This window comes from Gracilinanus agilis, chromosome 1, assembly GCF_016433145.1.
Source record: "Gracilinanus agilis isolate LMUSP501 chromosome 1, AgileGrace, whole genome shotgun sequence".
NCBI lineage: Eukaryota > Metazoa > Chordata > Mammalia > Didelphimorphia > Didelphidae > Gracilinanus > Gracilinanus agilis.
The window spans coordinates 337355530-337370030 of NC_058130.1; the positions used below are offsets into that span (position 1 = coordinate 337355530).

The 14501-nt window shown below is 38.8% G+C and overlaps 1 protein-coding gene across 1 annotated transcript in view; it reads left to right on the plus strand.

The window, feature by feature from the left end:
* The window catches only part of ARHGEF28 (Rho guanine nucleotide exchange factor 28), a 152701-nt gene that overhangs the window by 125142 nt on the left and 13058 nt on the right, over positions 1-14501 (plus strand). The window lies entirely within an intron of this gene.

Below are 14501 nucleotides of genomic sequence, written 5' to 3' on the forward strand. Positions count from 1 at the left end.
CTCCTCTGCGGCACCATGGCTACTCTGGCAGGACCACGTGGCTGCTCCCTGGCAGCCTTCCAGTTCAAGTCTGGGTCCAGGGAATAAAGCCTTTTCTGGGAGGTTTCTGGAAGATTAAAGATTCCTTGGAAGAAGATTTCTTGTTCTTGTCCATCAGAGGAGCCTAGATTTAGAATGGGAAAGCACCTTAGAAGCCACCTAGTTTAACCCAATCATTTTGGAGATGAAAAAGCTGAGGCTTATAGGTGATTTATGGTTTTCCCAATTGCACATAGAAAATAGTAGAGTCTAGACTTGAAATCAGTTTCTTTGACTCCAAATTCATCTCTCTTACCATTGTGTCATCTTGCCTCACCAAACTAGTCTGCCAATAATACATACAAAGCAAGCTATATGCAGGATAAAGCCCCTTTCTTCATTTCCAACCTTCTCACCTTAGGCTCATCTCCAAGTACCACACTGTGATATAGCTATGTTGACTTGCTTTTCCTTACATCTGACACTCCTCCATCCCAGTGCCTTTGTACTGTACATATTCTGAAGTGACTGCTGAGTACTGGCATCTAAGGGGGTCAACTTGGCTCTTTTCTTAGAGAATAGTGCTGAGCCCCCACCTTAATTACATATCTTTGTGGACAGAACCAATGGAAAAATAGAATAAGCCTCCAAGTAATAGATGCTAAGAAGCTTCTATACCATGTGGATGGGATTAGATACCTATAGGAAATCTTCCCATTTGTAACTGTGTAACTGTTGAAACTAAGAAACTTCCTTACATGCTGTCAAGAAGCAGCCAAACCAAGGGGAAATAAGAAAAATAAACTGTCAACTTGGGAGCTTCGCCATGTTATGAAACTGATGAAAGAAAGTCAGGAGACAAATATGGGGGCTAACCTTGTGCTAATAATAGTAAGACCATTGTCATAATGTTCATGGAAGGGACCTGGGTTCAAATCTGGATTCAGATACCTCCTGGCTTTATTACATAGGCAAGCAACTTAACCCAATTGCCTAACCATTATAGGTCTTCTGTCTTAGAGATGATACTAAGACAGAAAGTAAGGGTTAAAAAAAAAGGTAGGAATATAGTAAAAATGGTAGCACAATTTTATACATGCTAAATGGTTAGGAAATATAAAATATCCCAATAAATAATAGTGGCATCCCGGGACTTGGTCAACTACTCTAACCTATACCCCTCTTCCCAGGTTGGCAAAATCAATAGCTATGGGCAAGAGAGCTGTGCTTTTAACTCTGAGACATGGCAGCCAAGGGGCTATGGCCATGGAAGAAATCGGGAGTGAATTACTCAGGTCTCCTTAAGCTCCTATTGCATCAGAAGATATAATACAATAAAGATGACACTTTACCTTGAAAAAGATCTGAAATTTGTTTGTGGAAGTGAGTATGGAAAGGGTTTCAGCTTCTGAGTTCTTGTGAAATGGTGGAGTTTTCTGCTTTCTTGTTTCTTCACATATTGAAATGGTACACAAGCAAATTCAAGTTATACTTGAATTGTTTTTTAATATATGAATACTGTTGGAATAAATTTTGTTTTCAAAACAAGCGTTTTAGCAGAACTGACTACAAATTGAGCAATCAATCGGTACTTATTTGTGGTTGTTCAGTTGTGTCTGACTGTATGTGACCCCATTTGGGGTTTTCTTGGCAAAGATACTGGAATGGTTTGCCACTTCCACCTCTAGTTCATTTGACAGATGAGGAACTGAGGCAAACAAGATTAAGCGACTTGCCCAGAATCACACAAGTAGTAAGTGTCGGAGGCCAGATTTGAGCTCACGATTGGGTAGTCTTCTATCCATTGCACCACCTAGCTGCTCAAGGATTTTTTAAGCCTCTATGAATGGGCTAGGTACTGTGCTATATTATACATGGCATTTTAAAGCAATTCTTTATTACTATAAGGGGCAGTTTAATTCCATAAATTAATTTTTATTCAAAACTTTGTGCTTTTTCATCATCATTGTGGTTTTAATAATTCCTTCAGTTTTCCAGTCTTTCTAGTTTTTAAAGCATGTTCATATATGTTGTCTCATGTGAATCTCTAAAAATCTTCTGAGGTAGACAGAATAGGGAGTTTTGTTTCCATTTTCCATATGGGAACACTGAGTCTAACAGAGATTAAGTGACTTAGCATCACACAGCTGATCAGTGTCCGGCACTGAACTAGAACCTCCATCTTCTTATACCTGGTGTAAGGCTCTTCTGATCTTGTATGATGAGAACTTGAGTGGCAAATGAAAATTAGATCAGCTGTCATTATTTCCCCTAAAATACTTGTGTTTCTTCCAAGCAGGTAAGAATGTTTTATAATTATCTGTGCACTAGGATTTCCCTTCATAAAGAGGCTTAAAAGTCAGTAAATTAAACATGGTAGACTTGCTAGACACCTATGTAATTCCTTCTTAAACCCTCCGTCTGAGGTTGAATCTTTTTAAACTGTCTATGGCATCACCCTGCGGCTAAGCAATTAGTACTTATTTCCTTAGAACTGCTCTCAAAGTGTGAATAATTTTCTTGGCATAATCTTCTCATCAGCATGAGATATCATATGAAATAATACACTGTTTATTCCAACAATCTTACAATTAAGTTTACTAGCATCACAAGAATTATCTGTTTCCTATCCTCGCTGAACGAATTAATTGTCTGAAAAGTTCCCCAGCATTGTCTTCAGATTGATTTGGAAGCCCAGCTGGTTGTGTTGGAATGGGCCCTATCATGCTTTTCTGCCGATGACCTTGGACAAGACAATAAATATTTCTGTTCTCTACTTTTCCATCTGTGGAGCAGTTAACCTGGCATAATAAATCACTGTTAAATTTTCCTTGGATAAAAGGGCAGGATATTCATTCGGGATCATGGTATAAGCTGCAATTTAATCTTAAACCTTGATGCTCAATTGGGTAGTTTAGTAAAGGCAAATGTGAAAACTTCCAAAGATGCCAGTAATGCTGGGAAGGCCTTGAGTTGCCCCCTTAATTATTATCAGTGCTTTTGTTTTATGCACTGAGTCTCTGTAAGATCTTTGGAATGTTCTTTTCCTAGTGGCTTTATCCATACTAATGGCATATTTTTGCAAATCCCATTATACTATCTGACTTTTTTCTTTCCTAAAACACACTGAGCAGGATCTGGCATGTCCTGCTAGATTTTGGGCTAAAAACAACTTCCTTGGATGTTCCACTAAAAACATCACCGATGCTGATCCCCCCAGTGATTTGAGACTGTTTTGAGGAAAGATGCTGTAAAATCCTGGAAGATGCATTTACAAGAAGGATCTTAGCAGGGTTTTAATTTTTCTTAATGACCTGTTTCCTTAGTGATCTTGGCACCCCCTGTGGTGATTTGCAATCAATTTATCATCTCAGATGTTGTAATCTTGCAAGGAGAGCAATGCAGTCTAGCAGCCGCTTGGGTCTGAAAGGAACAAAAGGCAGACTCCACATTGACATCGACATGACTTTTTGGTTCCTAAAGTGCCCTCCAAAGCCTCATCATGTCTCCAGTACATTAGGCATTCACAGTTTGCTAGTTCCTTATTTCTCTGACACAACTCAGCAACATGAGTGACTACATGAATGTCTCCATGTAGGTTTCCACTCCTAAAATGCAGAGTTGGGAGGGTGTGTGTGTGTGTGTGTGTGTGTGTGTGTGTGTGTGTGTGTGTGTGAGTGTGTGTGAGTGTGTGTATGCATGGAGTTGGGGGAAAGGAAGAGAGGGGAGATTCTACAATCATCTTGATTGTTAACAGCAAGCTATAGCTTTCTTTTCCCCAGAATCCAAAGGTTCATGTTCAGCTGCACAAGGAAACATTTGTGGGATTCTTTTTTAGGACTGATTCACGGGGGAAACATGTTTTCAATGTGGGAATAACAGCACCATTTGTTAGAAGCAGATGGTGGGTGGCAGAAGACCCTGTGGTGGCATACTAAAGTGAAAAGTGCCATCATATAACTTTGCTCTGGTTGATACTTTTGATACATGTTCAGCCTCTCAAGATTGGCAGCCATTCCTGCCATTTTAAATGGGTCCTTCTAGGATTATTTGGTTTTACGGTCTTTTTAGTACATTAAAAATATAGTTACTACAAGAGCTGGAAGTGATTGTATATAAATTGTGTACCTTGTGCTAGTTTTCATATAATCTTGCTTCCTGATTTTTTTTTTTTATTAAGAACCTGAATGCTTGAATGGTTGATCCAGAGAGAGAGAGAGCTATGTAAATGGAAAAAGGTCTTGGTTTTTTAATTTTCTCCAAGATAGCAGGTTTTGAAAGTGGTCAGCTTTTGATTAGACGATTACGTTTCTGACATTTGACAGTGATTGCTACTGAACAGTCACAAGATTCCTTCACTTCATGTTCATTTCTCAAGCTAGGCACAGTGAGTTATATCCAGAGGGAGAGATTGTCATATATCTTTGGATGCCATTGTCCATATTTTCCTTAACACAGACTCACCAGATTTTGCATACATAGACTACTTTTTGGAAGCTCATAGTATACAGAAAAAAAATGCCCAATATTTTTGCCAAAATGTGATGGTCTGTTTGTGGTAGTGTGGTAATTGTCAGGATTCAAACATGAGTTCTGTATGAGAATGTGCAGTTGCATATTAATGTTACCCTGGAGATTGTAAACTGCAATCACAGATGCCTAGGAAAAAATAAAAAGCAATGCTGGTTTGGGGGTGGAAAGGGGAATCTGGTGAGGTTTTTTTTTTTCTTCCCTTTCTGTAGCTGCTCACACAGTTGTTAGGGTGATTTATTTTTAGTTACAATGTGCTGAGTAAGCAACTAAATAGGACTTGGTAAGTTTTTGTGTTCATTTGTTTCAGTCGTGGCTGACTCTTGGTAACCCCATTTGGGCTTTTCTTGGCAAAGATACTGGAGTGGTTTGCCGTTTCCTTCTCCAGCTCATTTTACAGAGGAGAAACCTAGGCAAACAAGGTTAAGTGACTTACCCTGGATCACACAGCTTGTAAGAGTCTAAGACCAGATTTGAACTCACAGAAAGGAGTCTTCCTGAGTCCAGGCTTTACATTCCATCCACTGTGCCACCTTGTTGCCTATGACTGCAAAGTTGCCTACCTGGTATTTTTCATTCTCCATGCTCCCTCTACTTCTTGCTTGGTGCCTTTAATGAACAAAGCTAGTGCATCTGTGGGCTGCCTAAGTTAATTAGAAAACAAAACGACTAAATAATATGAAAATCCCTTCATCTGGGGAAAGTCTAATGGTCTGATAAGAGAAGGGAAAGACCTTTCACTTGTTGGCCACAGTGAATATATTCCCTCAGTGTTGTATTGCCTTTCCTAGTTGTAATGTTCAGATTTTTTAGCAAACTTCCATGTTAAAAAGTACTCCCTCCACACCATAGAAAAACAAACATGGTAGCCTCAAAACCAAAACTTTCCTGATTTTCATAAATCTCTCAAAAACCAGTATAGCTTACAGACTAGCCTATCAATCATAAATCAATATGCATTTATTAAGCATCTCTTATGTGCCAGGCACTCTGCCAGATGCTTCAGAGAAAAAGAAAAACCGGAATAGCCCCAACCCCACCCCAAGTAACTTACATCTTACTGGTAAAAGACCAATAACAAGTAATACACACATGTACATTTATATTTAAATACATACACATATAAATGTGTATATACATATATAAGTGTAGATAGACAAATAAAGAGAATAAATACAGAATAGTTTAAACCAGTGGTTCCCAAACTTTTTTGTTCTTTCGCCCCCTTTCCAGAAAAAATATTACTTAGCCCCCTGGAAATTAAAATTTTTTTTATTTTAATAGCAATTAATAGAAAAGATAAATGCACCTCTGACCATCACTGCCTTCCCTGGATCGCTGCAGCACTCACCAGGGGGCGGTGGTGCCCACTTTGGGAATCACTGGTTTAAACCAAGGTAATTTGAGGAACAGGCAGGCATTTCTGGTTGGGGGCAACAAAGATCTCTCAACTCCTACAAAGCATCTATTAGCAAAGTTTGGTAATTCTTGCCAAAGGGGAGTTCTTTTGGAAATCCCTTGGAGGTGCTATTGAGTCTTTTCAAGATGATGACTCTAAATCAATCCTGAAGCAGGATTGGGTGTGAAGACTGCTCAGGGATGCCATTGTAGATTCTGAAATGGAACCAACCAATCCATACCACATTTTGGGGGACAGTCCATAAAGTGAGAAGTCAATGCTCCCTACTGGAAGAGAATGAATCTTAGCCAAATGCTTATATGCAAGGCACTTACCTTTTTGAGGGACTTACTTTTATCTCTTTTATAATTAAGTGGTCCACCTGTGGAGTATCAAACTCCCTATTGGACAGATACTTAACATGCTTTTGCTTGTGAAAAGGAAGTGAATTCCATTTGGAAGTGCATGGGATCTCTGAGGCCACCAGAGAACTATTTACTAGAGTGTGCTTGACTAATGTGCCAAATGGACCTGTGGTGGCTGAAAGACTCACTCAGTTTATTCCTAAAAGAATATTGAAATGGGCTTCTTTTGTGGAGCATATCTTTCAGACATGCGTTTCTTCTTCATGGGAATAATTGAGATAACAAATACACCTCAAAAATCTACAACAACTTGATAAAGCCAGTGTGTGTGATTAGTAGCTGTGGTGTACTTGTCCCGGAGGCCAGCATGGAAGCACCTAAATCCTATCCAGGCCTTTCCTAGTGGCGCTTTTGGGCCATCATAGCAGCTGGGAAAGCAGTGCCTATTAACAAGCTCACTGTGTTGAAAATCCCAGAACCATGCTGAGTCTGAAATGTTCAACTGTTCGTGGCTTTAATGAGGGAGAAGCAAAGACTTTCAGGGTCTTCACCCATTCTCTCCACTTTTCCTCTTGGCCCCAGGGAGAAAAATCCTCAGGCCTTCCCAAGGTTAATCTTTTTACCTTTTCCCATGATTCTTCCCTCTCTCTTCAGACCTTCTTCATTGTTCTTCACTATTCTTTCTCAGCAAAGGATCCTCCCCCTCCTATCTTACTGAGAAAATGGACACAATTCATTCCCCAAGTCTCTCATTGTTTGTTTTATTCTTTGATGAAGTGGGCCTTTTCCTTGTCAAGGCCAATTCTTGTGTTCTTGATCTCTTCCCCCTACCATTGTCTCTGTACAGATGTCTCTCAAATCATTCTCACCCCATCAACTTTCTCTAAATTCCAAAATTACGTCAATAATTACTTGTGAAAACATTTCTGCTTGGATGCTTTGTAGCATCTCAAATGTATTGAGTCTAAAATTGGTCATATTTTCTTTTCAACATAAATCTACTTTTCCTTTTAATTCTTCTGTTGTTTTTAATTGCTGCTACAAACTATCCAATGGCAGCTAGGTGACATAGTGAATAGACTGCTGGACCTGGAGTGGGGGAGACTCCTCTTCCTGAGTTAGATTCTGGCCTCAGACACTTACTACTTGTGTGACCTTGGGCAAGTCACTCAGCCCTGTTTGCCTCAGTTTCCTCATATGTAAAATGAGCTAGAGAAGAAAATGGCAAACCATTGCAGTATGTGTGCTGAGAAAACCTCAGATTTAGGTCATGTAAAGTCAAACACAATGGAAACAGCTGAAAGAAGAACAATCACTTATCTTAGATTTCAGTTTTTGAAACCTTGGTGTTATCTTTGACTCTTCCCTTTTTCAACTCCAAAATTCAATGAATACTAAAGTTCTGTTGATTCTGTGATTGCAAGAAATCTTTCATTCATCTCTTATTTCTACTGCAGTTGCTCTACAATAGATTCTCCTTAGACCCCAATTGTACAGAACCTTCTGTCCAATTAGATGCCTCCAACCAACTTCTGTCTTCTCCGATTTATCCGTACCCCCCCCTGCCAGATTAATTTTCCTTTGTGGCCCAGTAGAAAGAACACAGAAACTGTGGAGTCAGGAAGACCTGAGTATTCAGTCTTGTCACTTAACCTCCATTGACCTCAGTTTCCTCAACTATAAAATGGAGATGAGAATAGCAACTATTTCCCAAGGCTGTTGCTAGGATCAAATGAAATAATATTTGTGAAGTACTTGGCAAAATTTAAAGTACTATATGAATGTTAGCCATTATTATGCATAAACCTGTTCATAGACCTTCCAATGGAAACTATTCAATGGCTTCCTAATATTTACTGAATAAAACTTATTCTCTTTAGCCTGGCATTCAAAGCCTTCCTCAGTTGCCACCACCCTGCCTTTCTAGCTTACCTCCCAAATCTAGTATCCAACCAAATTAGATTACCCACTAGTCCCAATACATGTCTTATGCTTTCCTGCCTCAACTCCTTGCTTATTCCATTCTCTATAACCATGATGCTCTGCCTCATCATCTTCTAAGCCTGTTGAAATCACACTCATTCTTTAAACCCCAGATAAAATACACTGTTCTTCTTGAAACCTTCTTTGGTACCCATGCTTAGTGATGATGTCCATAATAATAAATATTTATGTTTGTAGTTAATATTTATATAGGACCTTAATTAGGACTTATAGCTTGCTTTATATCATTATCTCATTTTATTACAACTGAGAAAGTAGAAACTGCAAGTATTATTATCTCCACTTTACAGACAGGGAAACTGAGGCCTAGAGAGATTAAGTGACTTGCCAGGACCATACAGCTGGCAAGTGTCAGGTGGGATTCAGAGGGAGGGCTCTCCTTACTCTGGATCCAACTATGTTCCCATTAAACCATAGTGCCTCTCAATGATCTGCACCACGTGGGCTTCATGTAGCACCTTTTTTGGCCCTCTCTTTTGCAGTAAATCAAGGATTGTGGCCATGTTGTATGGCACCTTACTACTATACTAGATTATAAAGTTGTGGATCAGGCGCTATCTTTCTGAAGCTGTGGGTTTCTAGTACCATGCTCATCACTGCACCTTCAGCAGGTACCTAAATGTTTCTGTGAATGGATAGATTCCAAAAAGACCTCAGTCTTGATCTCATTAAGGTGGTGCAGGCCTGGTACTCTACCCACAGTGCCACCCCACTGTCCCAGGAGTCTATTATACCTCTTCTATTATGAGAATATCATTCTGCCTGTTTCAGTTAGTGTTTTCATGTACTCTACCTATCCTCATCAAGAAACAAGCTAGATATTTTGGTGATGGTATGACTCCTTCCAGGGAATGACTTGTTTAAAAAAAGAAAAATAACTTTCCAAAAGGAGGAGGCTATAGCCTAGACATGAGAGTTCCTCTCACCTGGTGGCTAATTAGAGGGTTGTTAACTGCTTGCTTCAGGCCCATCTGTTTGTCTCGGGTCATGTATCAAGAGTGTACAAATATTAACTACTACACAGCCAATACACATGACATCGGTATTACTGAGACCAAATTTTAAATCATTTTCTAGAGGAAAAGGAGGTGAAGACTCTTTTTGGCATTATGTTCTCTTCTGTTTTTAGATGGTTTGGGCTGATTTCCATTTTGAAAATTTCATATCATTGTGAGATTTGTCTTTTGCTATACCTGTTTAGGTTTAAACAAAAAATCAAGCTTAATTTCTAGTCACATAATTCAATAACCTTTGCCTTGACACCTATATTTTGCCAAATGTATTCTGTACAAATTATGACTTGTAATGTTTTGTTTTTTAACCCTTGCTCTCTGTCTTAGTAACAACACTAAGACTGAAGGACGAGGGCTAGGCCAACAGAGTGAAGTGACTTGCACAGGGTCAAAAAACTGGGAAGTATCTGAGGCCATATTTGAACCCAGGTCCTCCAAACTGCAGGCCTGGAGCTCTAGGCACTGTGCCACCTAGCTGCCTCTGATTTTCATAATCACTTTTGAGTGTGGCATGACAAAAACAGCCCTCTCTGTATTTAGAAAGGTTGTGTTTCAGAGACATTTTCATTTCTTAGCAGACTCTTGATTACTTCAAATGGATGATAGGGATTTTTCACTTAATGCTTATAAATACTCATAAGATAAAGAAGAAAATTGCATTCCATGTTGCTTTGAAAATGGTAATTGCTTATTATACAATACCAAACAGAGGTGGCCATTCTTTGACATCTAATAATTTCACAGTGATCAAGGCGAGGAAACAAAAGAAATAATTATTTACAGACCTTTAATATAAAGAATTAGATGCCAAATTTTTTTTTTCTGGAAATCTAGCAACAACATAATTCTCAGAAGACAGACAACTAATTATCTCACATCTCTTTTGATTTAATTGCCTGCCTTCTCTCAGTGAAATTATGTTTTTCTGTGCCTTGTTTGCCTGAGAATTTTAGCAGCTGCATTTCCCTCTGCTTCATGGGCAATGGGTAAGTGCAGTATTAACATTCCTAGCTTGATTTTCTGCATCATTCAGCTGGTAAAGAAATGGATTAGATTCTTCTTTCCTCAGCAGAATGAAGAACATAGATAGCTCTTCAGGGTGTGGGTGAGTGTCATGAAGTAGCCAGCCTACAGTGAGATTTGTTTCACAGGTAAGTTCTCTAAGTCACTAAAACCATGAAGCATTTAATGTTATGACAATACTGCCCATGATGTAAGAGTTTTTTATTTGGAAAGTTTTCAATACAACATTAACAAAAATTACAGGCAACTTAATTCAGTCTTAGAAGTCAACGTATAAATTCAAAAATCAAGATTCTGCTCTTAGCAATATCACATGGACCTAGCTGTGTGACCCTGGACAAATCACTTACCCTTGTTTGTCTAGCTCTTGTCCTTCTTTCTTAGTTTGTTACTGAAACAGAAAGTAAAATTTTAAAAATCACGTGCAATTTAATTCAGTTTTCAAAGTAAAATTCAAAAATCAGGATTCCGATCTCTCAGCCAACTCAGTCTAACAGAAAAGAAAATTGGTTTGGGAATGTGGTGATCTCAGTTCTAACCCCAGTTTGGATACTAACTAGGTGTGTGATCTTGGGAAAGACTCTTTACTTCTCTTTGGCTCAGTTTCTTCATTTGCAAAATGAGAGGTTTGAATCAAATTTTCATAGGATGAGAGATTCATCTATTCTAACCCCCTCATTTTACAAGTGGGAAAAAAGCCTCTGACAGTTCTAGTGACTTGCCAAGCATCACATAGCTAGGAAGTGTCTGAGGCTAGATTTGAACCCAGGTCCTCCTGACTCAGGTCTGGCACTCTACCTACTGTGCCACCTAGCTGCCCTGAATCTATATGAATAGAAATTCTTAGACTCACAAAACTTTAAAGGACCTTAGAGATCAACTAGTCTAGTTATTTGTGCAAAGGCTTAAAAAAAATGCTATTGTAGAAAAGCTCAGAAACAAAAAGCAAATATACCTAACATACATAAGGCAAAGACATATTGAATCCAGAAATGGATCAAACATTTAACTTTTCTATTCTAGTCCATTCCTTGTTTCTATTCTACTTTATGCATTGTTGCTATTTTTCAGTTGTGTCTAACTCTTTGTGACTCCATTTGGAGTTTTCTTGGTAAAGACGCTGGAGAGGTTTGCCTTTTCCTTCTCCAGCTCATTTTACAGATGAATATATGGAAACAAACAGGATTAAGTGACTTACCCAGAGTCACAGAGCTAAAAAGTGTCTGAGGCCAGATTTGAACTCATGAAAACAAGTCTTCCTGACTCCGGGTCTGGCACTTTATCTATTATACCATCTATTTTCCCTCACTGAGTTGTTTCAGTCACATCTGACTCTTTGTGACTCCATTTGGAGTTTTCTTGATAAAGACACTGGATAGGATTGTCATTTCTTTCTCCAGCTCATTTTACAGATAAGGAAACTGAGGCAAACAGGATAAAGTTACCTAGGGTTACACAGCTAGCAAGCATCTAAGGCCTGATTTGAACTCAGGTCTTTCTGACTCCAGGCCTGGAGTCAGATCCACAGCATCACCTAGTCGTCAGTGCATATGGCTAGGATGGATTTTGTCATTGTGGTTTGCCTTCACACACCACCTTTCATCCCTGACTTGTCATAGCTTCTCAAATGCTAAGAAATTCCACCTACTTCTATATCGTGGATATCCTCCTCATTTTGCCAGCACATACATTTGGGCTTGTGAAATTAATCTGAGGAACATAGTAGAAAATTCCCTGAATGAGGAATCAAAGACAAGATCTAAATGCAATTCTACTTCTAATTAGCTGTGTGATCTTGGGTAATTCACTCTGAGTCTTAGTTTCTTCATCTATCAGATGAGGGATCAAATTAGGGTAGATGATCTAAGGTTTCTGTAATGCCATTACCACTATGTTGTAAATGATCGAGTGACCACACTATATACTAGGGAGGTGGTGTGGTATACTAGATAGTTGCTGGGCTTGAGAATCAGGAAGTTCTGGTTCAGGAAGTTCAAATCCCACTTTCGATAACATATTTATATTATCACAGGCAGATTACTTCTCTAACTTCAATTTATTCATCAGTAAACTGGGGGTGATAAATAGCTATAATATCTACCTTGCCAAGCTGTTATGAAACCCCAATAGTGTATGGAAAACACTGCAAAGTTCACAGCCACAATATAAATGTTAGTCATCAAGATTGTTGTCTCAATATTTAAAAAAGCAGCCAGTTATTTTTCTGGGCTTTTTGAATCTGCTCTTGCATAAATGCCAAAAGGTGGACTTGATGAATTTTCCAGACGGCTTCTGAATTCTAAGACTGAGTCAGTGACTCAAGTGACTATAATTCCAAAGAGATAGAATTTTATATTGAACAACTTTGATCGTGGCAAGAAATGTGGCCTTCTTTCCTTATAAAAGTTAATGGTTTCAGATTTAAATGACCTTAGGTTGAAATAAATGACAAAAGAGGGGAATCAAAGCCTCAGGAGAACTGCATCAATAGCAACATTCATTACATGAGGTAGAATCCAATTAAAACATCAAATGAGAAATTTTACGAATTTTGCATTACCTAAAAGCCATTATTGCTTATTTTAGTCAAGGGCAAAGACCTTGCATGACATTTTACTTTTATGGATGTCTATAAACTCAAATGAAACCTCATTCCAGTGTGTGACTGAAATGCGTGGAAATCATTCTCCTCTTCTTTCTTCTTTTTAATATTGAAATAGATACCTATTCAGGTGACTGATATTTCCAGGGTGTAGCAAAAAGCTATCTATGCCTGTTTATCACCTAAAGGATGTATCTCACTTCTGCTCATTGTGGCCCCTATGGATAGTGATAGAAAATTCACATATCTGAGGGGTGTGTGCGTGCATGTGTGTGTGTGAGAGAGTATGTACATGTGTGTATGTGTGTGTGTGTGTGTGTGTGTGTGTGTGTGTACAGGTGTGTACAAGGCATCTCACAGTTGTCATATAGATTCACCAAAGATTCTAAGTTTTTAACTGGGAGAGCCTTTCTTTTCTATCTCTGACACTGACTTCCTGCAGTCTTTCCACTTAATGGGCAGTTATTAAATGCCATAGTTAGCAAGGTATTGTGCTAGATCTAAGTATAGTAAAAATAACAATAAGGCAGTATATCTGTCCCTCTCCCGCCTTGAGCTTGAAGTCCAAGGAAGAGGGAGGAGGGAGAGTCACAAGAAGCATACAGATAAAAGAAATGGAAGGTTTGCTGGGGAGAAGGGTGGGGAGGGAGAGCTTTACAGAGGAAATGATATCTGAACTGAGCCTTGAAGGAAGATGAGGAGATTAAAGATGACCTTGCTTGAGTCATTAATGCATCAGTTTCCAAATCTAGGAAGATAAGGATTTGGAGATGTTGTATGTATCAACTAGTAGCATTTCTATATAACAAACATGAGAGACACAGATACAAATAAGATACAAATTTATAAAAAAATCTCAGCCCTCAAGGAGTTTACATCCTACTGGAGAGCTACAGTCCAACTGTTGTTCTTACCTCACTTCCTCTCTGAGAGCAATTTCTATTTCCTTTAACTGTGGGCTGGTCTCCATGGTAACAGAACCTCTCTGTCCATTGAGCCAGCCAGCTCTTTCCCCAGCTAGATTAGAGCAAGGGATTAAGAATTCCCTTTTATATATCTGAGCCTTGAAGGGAACTAGGAATTCCAAGGGGCAGAGATGAGGATGGAAAGCATTTCAGGAATGGGCAACTTGTCCATAGGCACAGAGTGGGGCAATCTCTTGGCTAGACTTCTAAAGCGTTCATGAGATATCGTAATATGTAGTCAATATGGAAATATTAGGCAGATTATGAAGGACTTAAATGACAAACAGAAGACTTTATTTTGAGGACAGTAGGGAGCTACTGAAGTTTCTAGAGCTGATTGGTTTGATCAGAACTGTGCTTTAGGAATGTCACATTGGCCACTATGTGGAGAATAGATGGTGCCACAAAGGGATTAGATATGTTTTCCTCATCCTCCCCTTCTGATTTCCCACCACTCCAAGGAAGAACTAGAAATATTGAATAGAAGTTTGAGAGAGACAGATTAAATTCAGGCAAAAAGGAGAAAAAATAAACAAACATAAAGGAGAAAAAATTTTAAAGGAGGAAAAAAAAACCCCTATC